This window comes from Tyto alba, unplaced genomic scaffold (genome assembly GCF_018691265.1).
Source record: "Tyto alba isolate M040663 unplaced genomic scaffold, T.alba_DEE_v4.0 Super-Scaffold_21, whole genome shotgun sequence".
Classification (NCBI taxonomy): domain Eukaryota; kingdom Metazoa; phylum Chordata; class Aves; order Strigiformes; family Tytonidae; genus Tyto; species Tyto alba.
The window spans coordinates 5,863,971-5,882,956 of record NW_024881295.1 but is presented as its reverse complement, the minus strand read 5'-3'; the positions used below and the strand labels follow the sequence as shown (position 1 = coordinate 5,882,956).

At 37.8% G+C, this 18,986-nt stretch overlaps 1 long non-coding RNA gene across 2 annotated transcripts in view; it reads left to right on the top strand.

Moving 5' to 3' along the window:
* Positions 1 to 18,986, top strand: part of LOC116960003 — a 125,955-nt gene that overhangs the window by 62,242 nt on the left and 44,727 nt on the right. For both annotated transcript variants that reach the window (XR_004406123.2, XR_004406124.2), the window contains one exon: positions 7,152 to 7,257. This is a non-coding gene — a long non-coding RNA (uncharacterized LOC116960003). The remainder of the gene's footprint in view (positions 1 to 7,151; positions 7,258 to 18,986) is intronic.

Sequence of the window (18,986 nt, the reverse complement as noted above, 5' to 3'; positions counted from 1 at the left end):
TTGTAGGGCTAATAAAAAACTCTTTTTTAGAGATTGTGAGCCAAGGTTTAAAAATTACTAGTAATTCTGTAAATGTCAGTGTTGGAGAACCAAACTTGAGACCTTGCCAATACCCCTTCCAAAGGTTTCAAAGCATTCAGCTCTGCACAAGAGATCCACCTATAAGGTGTCTCAGGTTGGGATACAAAAGTCCAAACTTGTCACCTTTCAGCCTTTGACCTACTTTCATTTTTATAAGAAAATGCTATAATATATATACTTTTCCATTAATACAAAGTGGTCTTATATATTTAATATTTTCCCACAGTAAAAAATTGTCTGCACGGATTTCTATATGGGAAATGTGGGGAATGTTATACAAACAAGAAATGTGCTTCATCTTTCAAGTTACAAGTAGATTGTGGCTTTTCAAAATCTGCAGATTTTCTCTGTAAATTAATCTTCCACTGTCTTTTGTTGGTGTCTTTCAAGTCCTATCGGCTTCCAGCTAGAAAGCTAATGATAACGCATCAGAATTGCACCCTTTTAAAAGAACAAAAGCAGGATACACATCTGTAATAATAGTGTAATGACACCAAATCTGTGCATGTATGGTTTAGTATTATTTACCTGAATGCTACTTCATTGGCACATAGACAATTTCATCAATGCTTTATCTTCATATTATGTTTTGCAACACCAGTCTGGCATCATTAGACATCCACCCGCAAGCATTTTAAAGATTTTTCCACACAGCCATAAAATTGCACCTTCCTCGTTGAATCTAAAATCAAGTACACCTGTAATAACAAAGCAGTGGAGTAGTATGCATCTCTTCCTAGATGTTTAACTGCACTGCAGTAGAGCTGTGGTGGTTTGCCTTCACAGACTCAGTGAAATTAAAGGTCGTGTCCTAATGTTAGGTCTTCCTGTTTAAAATGAATAGCTTGCAAATGTTTATCTCAGCTAGAAGTGAGAACGTGGTCTACGTTTGTGCTCTCCAATTCCCATTTTGAGAAACCGTGCAGCAAACAGCTGCATATCCTTTCATGTCCTTCTTTTGCTGTTAAACATTTACATCTTTGATTTCAGTTCTTTGCCAGGTTTCGCCCTCCTTGCATTTGGATTTCTGGTTAAAGCTTGCAGTAGTGCCATCTAGATTTATAGTGGGTTACATTGTTTTCTGCAGAAAAGAGCAAGAGAAAGAAAGAAATCCAGTGCAGAAGTACTGAGAATTCATGTACAGTGTCATACAGTACATAGTTTCTTTGTGTTCTGCCAATATGTATTTCAGTTAAAAATGTCTTGAGGCTGGTTAGGACTATTTCTATAGAGAGAGGACCAAAGTACACAGTATATTGGCTTCCATTTTGCTGGTTTTGGACAGTCAGGGCTGCTTTCCATTTCCTACAATGTTCCAATATAAGTAAATCACATATACTCTGTAATGGAGGCTTCTGAGACCTGGGGCTTCTGTAAAATGTAAAAGAGCAAAGCAGTATTTATACAGTATAATATTTTGATTCGCTAATGAGCTGTGAGGTGGGTGTTACCATGAACTACTGTGCAGCAAGAAAGGTTCCTGAAACATGCATCAACTTACTCCATCACCAAATCATTGCAGATAACACAGTGTTTAGTTTCTAATTAGACTTGTGTTGTGCTAATTCTCATGAGCAGTATAAGTGATTGACATTCTGCATTTTAGTGGCAAGTACCAGAGCAGCTGACTTCAACTCCATGATGAAGGCAGCATACAGCTGCTGAGAGAAGCAAGCCGTTCAGAGAAACTGATTTGCAAGATTAACACACTGATTGGTATGGCCTTGTTCTGAGGGGGGAAGGAGGAAATAAGGTGCGTAGTCTTGAACTAGGCTGATGATATTCTAGTCCTAAAAGGATTAGGAAAGAAATGTTTAACTGAAAAAAAAAAAAATCCTATACATAATAGTTCACTATTTATTTATTTGAATAGTCTTTTGCACTGATTCTTAGGAGAGGGTGAACATTATTCTTCCATGCCTCAGTCCCCTGTATTTAAAATACAGACAGTTTGTCCTAAGTCCTGTACATGTGAGTAGTAATTGTAATCTTCAAGGCAGAATCTTGTGAACTATTTCTTGATGGAATATGCCAGAGAAGCAGAGGCATTTTACATCGCTAAAATTATTTCTGAATAATTTTTGCTAGGATGTTTTCTTTGTGGCCATCTCAAATCAGTATTTTTGGTAGTGCAGTTCCACTGTGGAAATAAAAATAGCAGTATGGATTTGATCAAGACAGTCTCATTGAACTAGATTGGGTTATTGTAAGGTACATCTGACTTAAACTCTCCAGTCAAGTCCAAATCCCTTCAGTCAGATTCTAAATGTTAAGATTGGCTTTTTCAAATCATGATCATAATTGCATTCAGCACTAATAAAGGCTGTGCCTGTGGCTCTTGGATCTTGTTCATGTAGCATTTGAGTTTTTCACAGCCTTTAAAGCCTTACTCATTGCAAGCCACTGGAAGTACCCTGTGAGGTAGAGCAGTACTGTTGCTCTGGTTTATGGACTGGGGAGAAATGGCTACATTTAGGTCCTTTCTATATGTTGTGTTAGAGGCAAGGGGCTGGCTAAGGAGTGGCATTTTCTCAGGATGATCAAGCTGTGCCTTGCTGCAAATCCCATCTGTCCTCTCCACATGCAGTGTTAGAGACCCTTCCTGGAACGGGCTCCTCGGGTGATTTATCTGCGTGAGGTTGCCGGTACAGGATCGCTGGAAAGGCAGATGGGACACATGATGGCAGACTTGGACTGGTTGCATTTGGCAGAGAACAGATCTATGAAGTATGATAGTCACTTTAAGGGTCAGAATTTTTATCTAAATGGTACTCCTTGTAGATTTCATCCTCCAGTCTAGTATAAATATCAGTGTTACCATGCAGCTGTTGGATTTTCAGAATTGCTAGATGTGCACTAGAGGCTGCAAAGGGGGTGTGTGTGTACAAATCATGAAACAAAAAAAGGTATCCATTTTTGTCTGTGTGCTTCAGCCTGCCAGGCTATATGAGTAAAGGTCTGCTTTTGCTCTGTAAGTTGAATTAAATGGGGTGAATTAAGTTAGACTTGAAAGCCTCAACAATATCTCAGGTAATAAAACTTAATCATGAAGTAAGAATGATGAAATTTGTCATCTGCTTGAGAAAGGAAGGTGTAGGGTAACCCAGACCCCCTCATTTACTTCCCCTCTGACCCGGTTTCTTTTTTGTCTCTCATAAAATGCAAAAAGAAGGCTCTGGACCTTGTGAGAGCATTAGGAAACTTGAAAAAAAAAGTCATGTGGCATAACCACTCACTTGACCCAACTATGGTCAACATGTTTAACTATACGAAATTGCAAACTGATCACGCTTTATTACACTGAGTAAAGATCTTCTGCGGCTTTCTTTGAAGATGAAACTTGTCTTGGACTTCTCTGGCAGTGGAATCAGACTAGCTACAGATTAGGTCATTTGCTTATATTTCAGTTACGGTGTTTTTTCCAGTTTCTCTTCCACTGCTGTTCTGTAAAAGTAGTGCAGCTGACTGGAGGGCTGTAGGCATTGAAAGGGCTGGGGCATTCAAAATAGAAGCTTTGGGTCCTTTTTTATACTCAAACAAATTTTTATATCCCAAGTGCAGTATTTTGTGCTGCCCAAGGAAAAAGGATATTGTGAACACAAAAGTCATTCCAGCTCTCCTTGAAGCCAGTGGCAAAATGCCACTTGCTTTCAGTGGGAATTTGTAAAAGACCCACGATGGAGTTTCTGACAGAGTAGAAGAAATCTGTGAGTCCATAGTAACATGCAAATGTGAAATGCATACATTCCATTTTGGTTTTAGTATAACTAATTCTTTGATGATTTTCTTCAGAGAATATGGAAGTGGTTGGTCACAGGAAATAGCTGTAATGAGGACTGCTGCAACATCCCTGTTCCTCCACAGTTGAAGGGAGGACCGGTAAAACAAGAATTTGCTATCTGTAGAAAATGAGCCTAATGGCTGCATAGGACATTGCAGTTAGGACTCACTGTAAAGGCATTTGCCCTGCTTATTCAGCAAAACATTGACGGGAAAGGGGAGCAACCGAATATTAGGAAGAAGCAATCATATCCAGTCTACTCTAGTTACCACCATGTCTTAAAATAGAAGGACAATGAAATGTAAATTTTACAGATAGAGATACATGGTTCCCATCAATTTGTTGCCATATGATTTGCACGTTTTGGAGAAAAACTGCTCTGGTTTTGGAGAAAGAGTCCCATAAACCTGTCAGGCACTTAGACATCATCCACAGAAAGATGTGAAGTGTGTGACTGCATTCCTACCTGCTAGTATTTTGTTTGAGTTTGTATTAGGGCACAGGGAAGGAAGGACCACCTTCTTTTCCTGGGTGTTTCCTTTAATTTGAAAGGTGAAGTGTCAGCTACTGTTTGAATGTATAGTAGTCACCAGTAAGTCTCTAAACATTTGCATGAATGAACTAAAGTAATCTCTAAATATTTGCATTAATGAACTAAAGTATCCTGAATAAGTCTTGTACAAAGCAGAGATGAAATGTCAGAACTTCAAGGAAGCCATCTCTCTCTTTAAAGTGAGTTTTCCTTTGGGCTTCCCTGCCACTAGACAGCAGAAGTTTGGCTGCCCCAGAGGCTGTTCTTTGTGTACCTACTGCTCACTGTGCCTGAGCAGCCGTGTAAAGGGGAGCCCAGCAGCGAACCTTCGGCATCACTGTGGCTTGCATGAAGGGAAGAGTGCATAGATAAATGTACCTTCCAGATACCCGCATCAGCAGCATGGCAGGAAAAAATTTCTCATGTTCTCTCCATGTGAGATTGTCCTTAAAATTCTCTAGAACAATGAAGCTTCTCTGCAGCCGTGAAGAGCCGTAGGGCCTTGTCAGGCATTTTTGCACTTGCAGCTTATTCTGTTGCACCTTGATAGAGATAAGACTAATTATTAGATCTTTGGCTTTAGACTCCCTGTAGTTACTCAGTTCACAGAGTTTTCTTTATCTATCCATTTCTACTCTATCCTTACAGTTTACTTTAGTGAGATTATGCACTTGCTGATAATAGCAGAATTTGGCTACCAGGAAAGGACAGGGTTTTGAACTCCATGGGATGTTACTGATGTGTAAATGATCTGAGCTCTTCCAAATAGTGGCCACTCCATCACTTTTCACACTATAGCTTGACTTAAGATTGGAAAATATTTAGTGATTTTGGGGGGTCAGCTGCAGGAATCTTCAAAGGCACCCAAAATACTCAGAAATTGCTGTTAGGGAAGATTGCATCTTCTCAAATCACATTGCCCTAAGTTTTGAAAATTTCAGGCTTGCATCAATATTCATGAGAGATCCAAGCACAGTGATATTTAATGAAAGAATACCTTTATGGAATGTACTTTACATGCACAGTAAATGCATTTTAGAACAAATTTGAAATGTATGTGTAGATTCTGATGTTACCAGAAAGGCAAAACTTACCAGGCAGAAGCATTCGAAACTGGGAACTAACATGTCAGTCTCTGCTACTGGAACTGGATTTGAATGAGACCTGTAAGCTGCTGTGTGACCTTTGACCACGTAACAGATCAGTCTACAATGTGCTGTAATCAGTATCTAATGATAAGGAGTAGAGACCTGAAGAAGCAGTGGGTAGTGGAGACTTGAACTTGAGCCTGTTATGGGCCAATAATAGTGTCTTGTTGGTGGCATTGCTTATTGTTGATGACTGCTAACTTTCACCCAGATGTTTCTTGAAGGTAGAAGAAACTAAGTATTGTACACAACTACTAGTTGCAATTCAGAATACATTTGTTGGTTTGGTTTTTTTTTGGTTTTTTTTTTTTTCCTACAATGCAGTCGCTAGCAGTAGATACGGGAACAAGGAGTGTTAAAACTCAGGTCATACAGATTGTTACTTTTTAAGATAAACGTGAACCTTAAATTGAGACATGTCAGCAATAACTGCTGATGTAGGTAAATTGAAGCAACCGGACTCAAAGCAGTTACGATACGCATTCTATGACTGAACTATCCAGGTGACCTCCAGTGAGAGAGTGTTTCAGTCCTGGAGCAGGTATGTCTGCTGTGTACTCTGTACCACAGGCTAGCAGGATTTGGAAGAAGCAGTGAGAAGCATTTTATTTGATGTTCAGAATTTTCTTTTGAGGAGGCCATATCCAAATTGCTTCAGCCAGGGAAAGGGTCACAGTGGCTCGAAGTCTAAGGATGTTAGAGGGAAAGGCAGGTTTTGGTTTGGGTTTTTGAAAGATAAGCAGAATCAAGGAAAATAAGAACAACTGAGGTGTACTTTGGACATTCTGTAACATTTCAGTTCTCATCCAGATCTATGTGAACTTGCGATATTTGTGTGTGTGTGTTGATTGATCGTTATGTTAATATCAGTGAACTGACTCACAAAAATAGAACAAACATTTGCTTACTGGCTTGGAGAGAAAAGGATTCTCTGGGGTTTATTCTGATGAATTCAAAAATATTTCACAGAAATTTTTACACATGCAATGACCAAATTCTCTGCTTGTATGAACTGGCACAGCATCACTCTTCTCAATGCAAGCTTATGCCAGTTTATGTGGCAGATGATTTGGCCTCAGTGTACAACAAATGGTTTCTTTCTCATTCTCCCAATTCCTGAGTAACCAACAGAGGGAAAGTTTTCATTAGGTTTTGAGTGTAGTTTTGCTCTAATGTGTGTATTCTGGGTGAGTAGTCCCAAGCCAGTGAGGTGTCTGTATATTGTAACAGACATGTTGTACTCAAGCTGAAGTGCTTTTTCTGGTTCAACTGAAGAAGGGGATAGGGAGAAGGGTTGGCAAAGCCACTAAATCCAGCAAAGCATCGAGCACTGCCAGTAGTCTTAAGCGTGGCTCAGTTCAGAAAGTTCAAAACCACTGCTTAAAGGAACAGTGCAAATATTTTCCATCTTTTTCTATGAAATGACATGGTTTGTTTACTGTTTCTTGTTTATCTGCTCTGCATGATATGTCACATTCATCAGTAAAACAGACTGTAGGGGGTAACAGTACTTAAATGTTTATTTTATGATGTTTTGGCTTTTGCTGTGTTTATTCTGCAGTTTCTGACTAAATTCATACTGAGATAGCTTTTCCTTCTGCTGTTACAGCATATCTGTCTCAGGCCGCCCCTAAAAAGATGAAGCAGTAATCTGGCAAAATTAACTCAAAACACACAAAGAGAAGACATTCAAGACTAATCTGCAAGGCGTTCAGGTATTCATGCTTTTGTTACATATATCAGTGATTGGTGCACAACGTGGGGTACTCGGCAGTTCATGCACTTGAAGGAAGTGTTCTTTGTTCTTGTTAACTTACACAAAGTGGTGAGAAAACTAAATAAAATAAATGAAAAATTCACAAGAAGGATTAAACCTGTTTAGTCAGAATGTCACCATGCAACTTAAAGATGAAGCTAGAGTTGAAAAGGTAGTGTGTCAGAGTTGCATCTCACAGTTCAAAACACACTGATGCTTCTGGGTGTTCCACCACATGTGTTAGCTAAGTCAGATTTTAACATCTGTTCTGCCCAGACCATTGATGGCCATCTGAGGAATGGTGGAGAAGGTGGTTTCTTTTCTGACATTCAGTGGAGCAAAGTGGACAGGCTGTCCTCTACTGATGGGCTCAGGCACTATGAAACTCCCAGTGACCTCAGGAATTAGATCCTGGCAACTGTGTAAGCCCTGGGTTAGGCTTACAGTGAGGGTGAAATTCATTTTGGTTCCCAGAGGTGACAGAAGGTCCTGTGTACCTCTTGCCAGGCCTCAAGGATTTTAGTGAGATTTAAATAGTGCGTATGTCTGTATACAGTTGAAAGGAAATAAGGCATTTGCAGTTCTTCCCAGTGCAGAAATGGGACTTTCTAGTTGGATAGCAAGGGCAATCTAGAGGAAGGTTGTAAATTTCTATATTATAGGTAAATAGATTTTTGTTTTACAAGTACATGCAGGGAAAAGTAGTATGTGTCTGTTTAGTCTATGTTACGTGTCTCTGAATCGGGGAGAACAATTGTGTGATTACTTTTCAAAGCTCCTTGTGAGCAGGTGATGACAGACATGTTATAGATGTGCAAACTGATAACTTAATAGCAACAAGTAATTATATACATTTCTGTATTATGATAATAGTGTAGTGATATTGACTGTACATGGCTAGGTCCCTTTATAGTTGATTAATTCAGTGAAGCAAATGAGATTGCTAACAGATGTAAAGGTAAGAGTTGTGTTTGTAGAATGCATCAATACAAAACACATTCAGAGAAAGCATTTTATTTGTATAGTTATTAAAATATTATGCTACCTTGTTACAATCATTAAAATGTTATAATTAACATTGCAAACTATTATTTATAATTAAGATTTTAAACAAAGCCACAAAAGCAGAGGTATCTCCTAAGGGTATATATTTAACGGTTATGTCACTAATATGTGAAAAATGACTCTTGTTAAATGTTATACCGTATTTGACTGTCTGAAAAGCAAATATAAATAAACAGCAAAGTCACTCTGAATATTATTTTAATTCCTGAACTACACACAGTATCAGCTTCCAGATATTTATTCAAGTTCGTATTTTATTATGTGTGCATTCCCGTGGTTTTGGCAGTGTGTTCATAGACAGTATTGATGTACTCTTTCAGTGTTTGAAACTGCTTCTTTGACTTCATGCAGTTTCCTTCATCTGAGTGAACATCAGATAACTCATATGCAAAATTGGTATTAAATCCCAGAGCACCAGGTTTTGTTACACATAATACAAATGTAACACATGGGACCAGTGAATGATGGTGTAGCATTATTAGTACTTTTCATTTCAGTATTTTATCTTCACTGGCTAGTTTTTTGTAACATTGCCCTTCCCATGCAAGTAGTTGCTAGCAGTGGCATTGCAAAATGAAGTCAGTGGTGAAGACTTGGTTTTCTTTCAAGTGTTTTTGAACCTTGAGTCAGATCATTGGCCTTCAGAAACATCCTCAGTCTCTCTTTGGAGCTACGTTTTTGTCTGTAAGAACAGGAAACTGCTGTCAGAATCTCCTAATACAGATTTAGGAAAGGTTTCGCTTCAACTTTGAAGAGTGGTACTATTTTCCTGTAAGAAGATTAATTGTATCTAAATAATTTTAACTTTTAAGCCTTTTGAAAATAAGTACACTTGAGATTAAAAAGTGTCTAACTACTCAGTTATGCAGTTTCTTCAGAACAGTTAACACTCTAAGACAGGAGAAATGAGCCTTACACAAATTTTAGTGACAATATATAGGAAGAGTAGTGCCTGGGAACATTCTGTACCTGAAATTAAGCACTAATTTTGTACCCAAAGGTGGCGGTCAAATCAAACATCCAATATTTTAGATATGAATTATTGACCTTACTTAATGTTCTAAAAACTCATAGCTATGGAGAAAATAGCTTAACTTAGAGTTTCAGGTTGTGATCGTTTCACTACTTCTAATTCCCTCAAAATAAGAAAAATGTAAAAGTCAGATTTTCCTCTTAGAAATTTCAAACTTTATATGATCTGAGTAACTACAAATAATGAGCTACTTCAGAAAGGAAGATTTTTTCCTTCTCTGGGGAAAAAATTGCACTTAATACTTATAAATTTTTCATGCTTCTACCACTATCCTGATACACTAGTTTATAAATAAACTACAGTTATAATATAACAAAGTTACTTACAAGTATTGCTGTGTCCGAGAGATACAGATTTTAATTAGTTTCATCTTTCACAGGAGTACTTCTACTTCACAAATTTTGTGTAATTTGGGGACTTGAAAAACCTGAAATCGGTATATTATCACAGTCAGTCTTTCTAGAAGGTGATGGCATTTTAAAAGGTACTTTTCCTAACTGGAAGACTACATGAAAATCTCAAAACCCTAGTCCCTCTCATTCCAAAACACTCTGCATTGAGTATAGGAACAATTAGTATCAAAATACTAACAGAGAATGTGATAAAGGATTATTCCAGTTATTTGTGTTAACCACTTCTTCCATTCTTGTTTGCTGCATCTTGTAACCAAGGCAATGGTTTCAGAAACTGCAGGAGTATTGGTTACTTTTTTTTGAACATTGATTCTGCATTGAGTGGTGACAGTCATGTCTGGGTGCTGTTAAGCTGATGATGATGGTTGGGTGCCTTTGTTTTAGAATGACAGCTTTGCTCCTGTTATGCAGCTCCTACCGCAAAATGAAGACTAGGTAGCAGTGGTTAGTTGAATGTCAGCTATAAAATCTAAATGCAATAAAGACACTTAGGAAGAAGAAAATAAAAAATTAAGACAGGATGATGATTTAGTTGACAGCCTTCATGTTGGAATTTCCTGAACTTGTGGTCTAAAAGTTTGGTTTCCTTGATAGTGTTCAGAAACAGGAATTGATTTTTTTTTTTCCTTTTCTTTTTTTTCTTGAGGCAGGGCATTCATTGGGCCTAAGTAGCATATATTGAACAGTAATGTGGGGAGGGAAGAGGGTTTCAGATGTGAATTAAGCCTGAGTTATAATGACTCATAACTGACAACAAAACACCCAAGAAGAGACATGAGACAGGATGAAATGAAATGAGACAAGCCATGAAAGAAGGGGCAGATTTATGAGTTATCGGCCTACAGATGGAATGTGAAGATGTATGAGTGGGTAATGAGATCATCATGAAGAAGTATGCTAGGGGAAAAGGAGGGGGTTCACAGGACAGATCCCAGTAGCCTCTTGTGAATAGTGGGAGGATTGATTTAAGCCACAGGAAAATTAGTATTAAAAATGATATAAAGATGGGTTAGAACCCAAACCTCAGAGGGGCTTGATTTTTCTCTCACTACACTTCCAAAAACAAAGGAACATCAGTTAGCATGACCCTGAGCCTCCAGCAGTATGTGGAGACCATCTACCTTGATGATAATCTCACCTAGCTAAAATCGCATAAACATGCTTTCAATTTTGGTAATGCAAGGCAATTTTCAGCATTTTAAGGAAACTGCTGCATTTCTTAGAATAAAGACAGGAGGCAAAATTCTCACCTTCAATCTAAACAATGCAGTAGTTTCTTAAAATGTTAAAATTTGCCTTTCATTCCTGAAACTTAAAGCATGTTTCCAAGTAACTATGTCCTTTGTGCTACACTGCAGCCAAAGCATTTCTTATGGATTATAAGTGGTGGAATTGATTGCCAAGTCTATTTGAATGAAATTTCAGTTGGCACAATTATAATCCATTTCAAGATTCAGCATCTTAAAATTTCCACCTAAAAGATGAAAATAAATACTTGGCTGCTCACAAGGTATTAAATGGCACATACAGATCTGTGAAGTTTCTGTGTTACTTTAGTCGCGTCCCCCGCCCCTTTTCTAATTTTGTTCTCATATCCTGTAAAGAGTGATTAGGAGGATCTGTTCAGAGGAGCGCACAGAAGTCTGTTATTTAGCTGAATCTGCAGAATCAGTTGGCAGTCTCATGAGAAAAACTTTTCTGGTGGAATTTCTTCTTACATCTGATTCTGATAGGAATAGATAGGAACTGGGAAGAGGCAAAAGAGTGTTTCTCACAGATTGAATCATTTTTGCTCCACATCTTAGCTAAGTATACCAGGGGACATCTGTGCTGCTGGTCAGATTGAATTCAAAGTCATTAAATTTGATAACTGATGGATAGAACTTGAGGTAATCAATAAGCAGTTTTGATTTTGTTGAATATCATTAACTTTTTGTTTGAAATTTAATTTTGAATATGTGAACTACATTAAAAATTCATGAAACCTCTATTATTCTAAAACTGTATCTGGAGCTATTTAGTTTTGGGTAGAACTGAAAAAAGTGGATAATTTTTTTCCTTAAAATAGCTAAATTAGAAACTGCTGAAACATTTTTGCCCAATTTGAGCCAGTAGGCTGAAACAGGATTTGGTTAAGCCTCGGTCTGTAATATTTTACATTTTGTTTAACTATTGCTGATAATTCACTCAACGGCAGAGTGCAAGAAGTAGGAGCTCCCTTTACGAAGGGCTGGGACATTGGGGTGTAAGAATGAGCACATGAGCTTAGTCCCGGGACTCATCCAGCAGCGGGTGGATTGTCCAGCCGCTCGGACCATCACCTGTCCTCAGCCCTGGCCAAAACCAAATGCCTGAGGAAGTGTGTAAGAACAAGGAAATTGTATATCATATTTCTACTCAGTAATCTCTTGGTGTTCAGCCATCCCAGAGATGCATGCAGCCAGCCATATTTTCTTTTTATTTAGTAACCACAGTGGTTTTCTACTCTGTAATCTTGCACTATCTCCCTCTGAGCTCTGCAAACTCTGAGCACCCATGTTACTCTGTAGCAGGGAGTCCCACAGCTTAACATCCGTGTTTTGAGGAGCCACTTTCTTTTTGTTTGTTTTGAATCTACCTCCTGCTAGTTCGAGATGGAAGGATGCTTTATGGAATCTGACAGCAAAGCTGGTAAAGGATTATTGAGATTGTATTTTTGAGATGTGATTCACTATTGGAAGTTAGATTAGTGTGGTAGATAGAACACAGTTAAGTAATACAGGACAGAATAGCCTTATAAATGAAATAACTACTAGCCTAAAAGGTCTCTAATTCAAGAGAAATTATGTCTTAACAGCCATATCAGTTATAATCATGAGCATATTTGATAACAGCAGAAAAACTCATGATAGGTTCCAGTTAAAGGAAGTGTTTAAGCATATGTTTAACTCTCCTGCCATGTTTCAGACTAAGTATGTGCTAGGATACTTTACTGAGTCTGTGTGTTATTCTTGAGGTACCTCTCTATTTCTAAAATGCAATGCTGCTGGAACACGTTTTGGTTTGGTTTGGTTTTTTAATATTTGCTTGATGAACATCATATGCTTTTGACTTTGCTATCATTTGATATGTATTGGATATCCTTCATTTTGTGTAGAGCACTGATCCTAATTGGGATCTCATTGAGATCAGCATGTTCAGTGATAGTCAGATTTCCAGTGGTAAGAGAGGTAAATGGTAGAGAGAAGTGGGAAGAGAAGAGGAAAGGTGCAAGGTGCATAAGGAACCCTGCCATTTAAACAAGATAGGAAGAACAGAAGTCATCAGTTTTACATATTGAGACAAAAGATCTCCTTAGACTGGGCTAATAAATCCTTATATACTCATTAAATAGACAAAGGAGATCAGAAAGACTTTAAGAGTTAAATTGTCAAATTTCCCACCTTCTAAGAGTTTGATGGTACATTTTCTTTCCTGGTAGAACCAGTGTTTTATAAACACGCTTGTGGTTAATGAGTTAGGATGCTGCCAGAAATCACAATGTGTGCTTGAGATTAGACTATCCTTAAACTCTTTCGGGCATAACAGTAGAACACATATAATGTACTACAGGTCCCATGTAGCCTCTGCCCACCACTGAACCCTCAGCTTAAGGAATGAAAAGAGTGAGCAGATTTATCTGTCCTTCAGAATGAATATAGCACAGAGTTGGAAATGAGCAAGTTGCAACTGTCTGAGCTGCTCTTCATCCTCAGATATGGTCACCCCTTTGTAGCATCTTCTGTTAAATAAAAAGAAGAGCTCTTCGCTGTGTTTGTAAAACATGTTAAGAGCTTCAAACAGAAAGCAATGGAAAGAGCAAAGAATTAAAATCACTATTTACTCACCAAGTTTTGTAGACTGCTACGGTTACTCCTGCAAAACCAAATGACCAGCCGAACAAACATACAAAATCATGATATTGAGAGACTGATTTTAACTAAATCACCGTAACAGACTTTGCACGTTTTAGTCCACTGAAACTGAGCTGTCTTAAATGTCAAATCCTTTTGGCAAAATATTATAGTAATATAATGTATGACTTTACATTATATAACAGTGATATTCTTAAATGAGTCTTATAGTAGAGTTCCAGGTTAAAATTCAAGACAAGCTGTGTATGATACAATATTTGATCGTGTATATCCTAAATTCCTTTTATGCAAAGATAAAGCTTGGGAGAAGACAAATACCTCTTTCATTTTCTTTTTTTTTTTTTTTTTTTTGTTCTTTCATATGATATACTGGGGCACTGAAAGATTAGGGCCAGAATATCAGAAGAAATAGGACTTGTGAAGTCCTATTTAGACAGCAGAACAGAAGGCTGAACTTTCAGAAATACTTAGCTCTGTTGGCCCTGAGCTATTCCAAATACCTGATCACAAGAACTGAAGCAGGGTCTAGTTCATGCTGAGCTCACTTGAAAATCTGACATCAGTGGTGAGCTTTTAGCACTGGAGAATAGAGAAGCTGTTTTGAAAAGCAGCGCAGGAAATAAACCTGGATGCTCGTATTTTAATCCAGTGTTTTAAAGAAAACAAGTTTCTGCATTTTGGTAGGGTTTTTTTAAGAGGCACATGGTAAAAGGGAAGGAAACAGAAGGAATAAAAAGCCATCATTACAATGGAGAGGAATACAGACAACAGGAGAGAAGGTGTAAGTAAGAAAATGCCATGGACAGTACATTGCTGGCAGTGGAAGATGGAACCCATCAAAAAAAAATGTTAAAAGTAGCTTGAGATGCCAGAAGAGGTAAAAAATGGTAATGATTTTTTCCACAATGTGTTCCTGTCAAGCAGAAATCAGAAGGAAACTGTGGGGATCAATACATTCAGAAAACGGTGCTGCCCATCAGGATGTTTTAAAAGGACACTATACAACCCACCATTTTTGGATTGGTGTGGGCTGGCAACGACCAGCTTTGTTGTATTAGGAAGATCACTAATAGCTATATTTTTCAGGTAAGGTAGGAAGTCAGTTTATTTCTAAATTGAATTGGCAGAATACCATTTATAATCAACATAAATGCAGCATAAGCAAAAGATCTCAAATATAAACTTCTAAAATCAGTTACTTCATACATCTTCCAGAGGACTTCTATGTCTCATGTATACTCAAGGTTCATCCTGATACAATAGAAGTATCTTAACACAGAATACTTAAGTAATTCTGTCTGTTCATTTTCTTTCTTGAAGCTGTTTGCTGCATTTCAGACAGGTTAAAATGGAGTGTTTTTCTGACTCTTGGGACTGACATTCAGCTTTCCTATTATGTCTTATTAAAGGCTCTGTCAAGTTGGAAAATCAGTAATGTTAAAATAAAAACAGTGTCTAGAGAGAGAGGCACAATATGCTTTAGTTTTCCAGCCTGTTAATAAGCGAAGAGTGGGAGTGAAGGCAGGGTTTACTACAGGATTGAAGGCTACTATAGTCCCTTCTTTAACTGAAAAGGGGGAAAAGGTGTTTATTTTTTAGAGAACAGACTGTATTTGTATGTACTCAAAGTACTGATTGTTTTGCTGATATTGTTGACAGACATGGCGTGTATTTCAAGTCCTTGAACAACAATTTGCAGTAATTCTGTTTTCCTTTGTGAAGATAATTAAGCCACGCAACAGCTGTCTGGCAAACATTAGTGCTCTACTACCTGGTCCCAGGAGAGCAGAGGCAAGGCAGGAGTGATTTGACCAAGCGACTGCAGTTACTAGATGGCAGAATTGGGGTGAGAATCAAATCTTAACCAACCCCTTCATCTTAAAGTGATGTATGTTATGGCTGAGGAGGATAGACTCATCGTAGTTATACTTACAACATCCCATACAGTGCGCTATGCAAATGCAGGAGAAAAAGTCACTTTATGTGTAGAGAAAAAAGATACAGCTGTGCTAAATGCTCTACAAACACATAATGAGAGGAATACTCATCTTGGCACTGCTCTATGGTTTATTTCTCAGAATGTGATGTACATTGCATTATTTCACAGAATTATTTAGGTTAGAAGCACGAGCTTCCTAAGACTTAATATGGTTTGTACAGTATTCTCCTTCTCTATAAATAAATAATATATAACCTTTGTACTCTAGAAGCCTAGTAAAGACCCTGGCAGGACATCACACAACCTCTTAATATAACTTCCCAGCTATTTGTGGAACTCTGCCTCTGTGTCACTGAGAAACAGAGTTGGAGGTGACAGTTCAGATTTTGCATCCTCCTTCCGGAAGCCATTTCAATCACGCAGCCAGTTATGTATCTCACTGTGCATTTATAGCTTAAGGAATGATTTGCAGTTGAAAATAGTCCTGGGCACAGCGAAGATGGACATAAAGTGCAGGCAAAGGTACAGCTCTGTTACTGCTTTAAGGTACTGAAATTAAATGTTTGCTAGGTTTCTGTTTCAGTAAAAATTATAATAATAAATGTGATTATGTACAGTTCAGTACAGATGCAATTTAGAATGTTAAAATATTTATGTGAACTCTCACATGCCATCCTAAGTAGGTGTTATATTAAAACAAAATACAAATTTTCCTTTCCTACTTAATGTCAGTTACTTCATTTCAATTACTGAAAGTATTTTTCAGTTGCTTTTCAGTTTGCTGATTTTTCTCAGCTTAGATAAACAAATATACAAGTTTAATGAATTTAAACTTAGAACCTTCAATACTTAAACTTATTTATTCTTTGATAATTGAAAGAAAAAATATATATATAAAATGCAGGCATACCATTTTCACATTGCCATACTGTTTTCAGATGTTCATCCATGTTCTATATTGGAAGAAACTATGCATCTGACTACAGGAAGGTTTTCTTAAGTCTTTTTGTTGAGCGTCAGGGCTCAAATAAGCTGTTTAACCTGGGAGTACGAAGTGACAAAACCTGAGCATCCTATCACACATGGCAGTTGATTAGCTTTTGTGTAAAGGAGTGTAATCCAGACTTTTTAAGTTTGTGACTGCTGAACAGATTCCAAAAGAAGAGCAGATATTTAGATCCTCTTAGGTCTTTAGAAAGATTGGGTTTCTGTCCAGCAGGTGTGGACTTGCTCTCGGAGCACCCTGCCATAGAATTCACTTGTGTGTCCCCCTAGGGCCACCCAGCGCAGGTGGTGAGCGGCAGATCTCACGCCAGCCAGCTTTTTAAGCAGAATGCTGATAATCCACAGCCTTTGAGAGAAACAGAGGCAAAGAGGATGTGTTTATCTAGGCTCTTACGTACAGTCCAGCATGTGGGCCACCACAGCTAGGTTTTCTTGGTGATGGAACTGGAAACCGGATTTGGGTGAGAGGTAGACTCATTGCAAGGACATTTGTTTGTCTCTTAAGTAGGCTTAGGTGTCTTTTTGGTGACTGGTCACGGCGGGCTTCTCTGAGGTGTGGAGAACCACTCAACATGCATAACTTTAGTCATAAGCCTAACCTTCTCAAGTCGTTCCCAAATTGTGTTACTGGTGGAAGGTATAAAGTACATTGAATTTGCTACATGCATTCTACTTTTTCAGGGCAGGAGCACAATTTGGAAGTAGAGATGAGAATATAAGTTCTGTTTGCATTGAGCTACTCCAGTGAGTCTTGCTGAAATAATAGTTAGAATGCACATGATAAAGCAGCCCCTTAATTCAATGTTAGATTCTGGAAAATGCAGCAGTATTTCAGGTGAAAGCAGCAAATACCACTAGCTAGTGAAAAGCAAAGATGGTGATCTTTTTGTAAACTATATTTTCCTGGATTTTAGACAGAAGTTGTGTTTTTTAAGGTTATACCTGCATTAGTGGTACATATTAGTTGGTACATCATTTAGTTTACATATTTCATGTGCATCCTTGGAGCTAGTTATGGGTTTGTTAGCGTCTAGTGTTTACTCTGAGGATACTTTTATCAACGATTAGACAAAGAAAATTGAAATTAAAAGCTTCCTCTTAGACTTTGTGGCGCATCCACTGTTCTGCTGTTAAATTAATGAATGCTCAGTGCAAAACTGCAGCTGAAAAATTAGATGCCATTGAAAGGGAAACTCAAGTATGTTTTATGGATACTTTGTTTTTCTTGCTTCCTTGTGATTACACAAACACTGTATTTTTGGGAGAGTGAAAGTTCTAAGGGCAACTGTCAGAACCAGCACAGAGACTTGGTTTGGTCACCGGTCTATGTGCAAATTTACTTCTCTTGACTTTCCCCTTTCCCTGCTGCTGGAGCTAAAAATGGTTCGCAGTGTGCTGGAGTCCCAGAGCTTGTGGCCCCAGTTATGTGGGTATATTCTGTGAGAATTAATAGTGCCAGTGGAATTCAGAGTTGATAAATGCTACTATTATTTTACAATTATATATTAAATGTTACCTGTATTACCCTCTCAGGACAACACACTGCACTTCCAGGGAAGAAACACATAACATGACATGAAGAAAATGAGAACATATTTAAATAGAATGTCTCCAGGATAGTCTAGGGAGAAATTAAAACTGGAATTCAGCTGAAGTCTTTTGTAGGTGCATACACTAGTGAAGAATTAACAAAATGGGAGAGCTAAAGCGATATGCTTAGCTTGCAGTTTTTCCTCCAACTGGTAAAATCTGGTATATCATTTCTAATATAATGTCATTTGAATATTGTGCCTTGTTTTGGTTCGCTTTTAGTTTCTTTGAGAAAATAATTCCAAAGCTTCTTTTCTTTTCCTGATGTTGCTGGACAAGGTTTCTTTCAGCAATGTCTAACTGGTTAACTTATGAAAGAGTGCTGTGAAACACAGTGTGTAAATAAACAAAACCAGAAAGACTTTTTATGTGTTTGTTCCCCACTAACTTCTTTCTGTGATGATAATCTCAGTGATTATTTATAACTGTATGAAAACAGTGTCTATCTGCACGAATACCGAGAAGACACGCCTGATTTAGTTGTGCATATGAAGAAGGGAAACTACATAAAACATTTTTCATTCCTTTTGTTAATTCTTGATTGAAATCCATTGAGCATTGTTATTCTTTTGCTGGTAATGCACAGACAAAAGAGCGGACTGTCACCAAAAGCAATTCCTTAATTCATATTTCAGAGGATAAAACCGTAGAACATATTATCTTATTTTATGGATATGTATGTGCATAGTAAATGTGCATCAGTTATAATGGATAGCGATATAGTAAAGCTCTGGATCGAGTAAAGCGGAA